A 3,150-nucleotide genomic window follows, 5' to 3' on the forward strand; every position below is an offset into this window, starting at 1 on the left:
ACTTGGTCTTGTTCAGATGCACCTCCAGCCACAATGCTGATGTCTTTATTTTTTTCTGCTGATTTCCTTGACAGCCCAGTTGCACTCTGACTGTATATCAATTTCTATCCTCCTAGCTTCCCATGATGATACCATTCTGGATCTTTGTGAACTAAAGGTCGGTCTCGGGGTGATACCCAGGACGAGAAAGAAAAGAAAGTTTTCAGGCTGGGACTGCCCACATCCCTATGTTCCTCCTCCAAGTCCTGCTGAGAGCTATCACCCCTGCACATGCTGCCTCTCTCTCCACACCCAGTTCCTTTTCTCTCAGCCTCTCACCCTTGAATAGCTGCCAAATGGCTTGGTTTATATGGCCTTGTAAAGTCCAGCTCCGTGCAGAGACAGCTGAGGTGGTGTGAAAGGCAGTTGTGGCCACACAGGCGGATTAAAGATGGATTGCTGCAAAACTGCGCACCAGGTGAGTTTGGAGCTGTCCAGGCGTGAGCTGGCTGCACAGCCAGGGAAAAGTGGCTGTGGGTCTCTGAAGAGAGGCCTGGGTGGCAAGAGCTGGTGGTGTGGGAAGCCAAAGAGACCCACAGGAGGGTGGAAATGCCACAGGAGCTCATCCTGATGCTGATCCTGCTCCTTGGTATTTCATGCACTGGCTCCTGTATTGTACTGGAAGTGCTAATCAGTGCCATTCAGGCATTTGACACTGGCTTACTCACCTCCCTCCGGGCGCCTGCTCGATTGTCTTAGTTGCTTTTCCTGTCGCTGGGACAAAATATAGAACACCCACCAGTTAAGTGAGGGAAGGTTTATTTAGCTCACAGTTTGTAGAGGTTTCAGTCCATGATTGGCTGGCTCTAACACAGGGTGGCTTGGCACAGGAGCATCACAGACAGAAACAGTTCCTTGTGCCCACAAGGTAGCAAAAGCAACAAGAGACCTTAACAGCTCCGACATGAAAAAATGGGGGCTTGTGCCACTCCACTGCTGGGACTGGCTATCCGTGTCCACACCCCACCCTCTATTGGGTATTGTGTCTGCACTTTCAGTGTCAGTTGTCCTGTGATCCCACCCAGGGTCGCAGAGCACTGTACATGGTTGCTAACTGTTTCTCAATCAGGGAATACCAGCTCTGGGATCCCTTTTTAGAACTGTGAGCAAAACGCAACAGGGGGCTTCTGCTTTCCCTGTTTTTGCTATAGGCCGCAGCCAAGCCCAACGTCATCCACATTCACCGTTAGGATAAATGGCAAGGTCGGGTCACTGACTCGTAGGGCTGGCACCTATGCAACTGCCCCCTTTGATTCCTGAAAAGCAGCCTGTGCTGTCTGTCAGCCATATCATTCCCTTCAGGGTCATCTGTAATTGCATGGGGAATTATTTTTGTCTTATCAGACCAAAAACACTCAAGAATTTGACAGACAAGCCAGTACCCTGGACCCTGTCTTCATTCACGGACCCCCCAGGCCAGCACAGCTTCCTTCAGACTGTGCACGGCAGCTTTCAAATCTGCAAGGCCATCAGAGGTTAACATGATATCATCAAAGAATGAAACAGTGACACAGAGTATAGCTTAGCCCAGGTGGCCAGGTCTTGGGCACCAGGCCATGACACAAAGTAGAGCTATGCAAATAGTCTTGTGGACTATCCATTCCTTGCCCTCCCGGATGAAGGCAAACTGGCCCTGACTGCCAGCATCACAGCGAGATTTTGTAGTCCTTCCTTAGGATGTGTCTGTCTTCCGTGTGGGCCATAGTGAAGGGCTTGTGCAGGGTGTATGACCAGCAATTTCCAGACAGTCTGTCCCATTTCTCCAGGACCTCTAGGCAGCTGATACTGGTGCATGGTGTGGATGTCCTCAGACTGCAGCTTTTACCACAAGAATTTGCAAGCGTAATTCCCCTGCATGGTGCTGAGCAGAGCAGCAGTCAGTTTCTCCACCCCAGTGTGTATTTAGCAACAGGGGAAACATGCACTTCAGAAAGGCACCGAGCCTCGGAGAGCCTGGAGCCCTTGCTGCCTGAGCCCAGGGCCTGGCTCAGCTCTGGCAACACTGAGAGCAAAGTCAGCTGTCCCAGTTTTTCTGTCACGGACAGATCCTGTGGCTTGTTAGGTGCCACCAGAGGTCTGCTCTGTTTTATCACAGAGGTGCTCAGGCCAAGCATCAGGGATTCACTCGGGTCTGCACGCCTGGAGGGCGTGCACCTTGAGCATCAGCATTTTGGAGCTGCCGCTGAAACCCAGGTTTGGGCAGGCTCCCTACACCAGCTGCCAGTGGTTTGTGCCCTGGCATCACACCATGAATGCCCATTTCCCCAGCAGGACTGTCCTTTTATCTGTGGCTAAGCCAGCAGCCATCAGGTTTGTCGATATCTGGCACCGTCTGACTTTTTGTAGCTCCATAGCTGGTTCATCGGGGTTGACCCACACTTGGCCTTGGGCCACCCACCTTTTGTTTTGCTTGTTTCACCAGTCCCTGTGTCTCCTTGACTGAATAGGAATGGGTAGAGGTGGACAGTCCTTTCACCCCCACCTCCCCAGCTATGTGATAGTCTATGGTCACCTTCTGGCAGATAGCAGGCATGCAGCAATACCGGGGCCTTTCCAAATAATGGGAACTTACACTTAGGGGGGAGGCAGTATTTCCATTGTTCCATACATGGCTCTGGCAGCAGACGGTACTGTTTTAGGTGCTCCTCAGTCCGTTGCACTGGGTTGGCAGTTCCTGGCGTGGCCGGCCTGTCCCACCACCTTTGCTGTCCTTGTCCCTGCAGTTTGGCCAACTGCAGTGTAGGCTGTCAGGTCTTAAAGAGCTGGACAGATACTGGCGGGGAAGTGGGAGGGGGGCTGCCTCAATGCCTGTGGCCGCCTGGCTCCCACCCGCCTGTATTTCTGTACACCATTCCCGCCTCCTGCTGGTTGCCTTGGGACTCTTCCCTATGTCATTGCCTGGCAGGGGCAGGGCTGTCCCTGCCCAGTGATGGACTTGGGGCCCTGCTTGGGGTAGGTCATGGCTCTGGAATTTTGTTGGGCTTCTGAGTTTTGGATTTTTCCCCAGGCTGGGCCCTCAAGCCTTTCTCATCAGGGTTGGCCTGCCCAGGTGCTCTGAAGGTGACTGCAGATGACCAAGGCAGGACTGAGGAGGCGTGTTGGCCCCTCCTC

The 3,150-nt window shown here is 53.0% G+C and overlaps 1 long non-coding RNA gene across 1 annotated transcript in view; it reads left to right on the forward strand.

Moving 5' to 3' along the window:
- The first annotated feature begins 306 nt into the window (after positions 1–306).
- Positions 307–3,150, forward strand: part of LOC106146495 — a 4,044-nt gene continuing 1,200 nt past the window's right edge. Inside the window, exon 1 of the long non-coding RNA XR_001230951.1 lies at positions 307–457. This is a non-coding gene — a long non-coding RNA (uncharacterized LOC106146495). The remainder of the gene's footprint in view (positions 458–3,150) is intronic.

This window comes from Chinchilla lanigera, unplaced genomic scaffold (assembly GCF_000276665.1).
Source record: "Chinchilla lanigera isolate Chin_1 unplaced genomic scaffold, ChiLan1.0 scaffold00080, whole genome shotgun sequence".
NCBI lineage: Eukaryota > Metazoa > Chordata > Mammalia > Rodentia > Chinchillidae > Chinchilla > Chinchilla lanigera.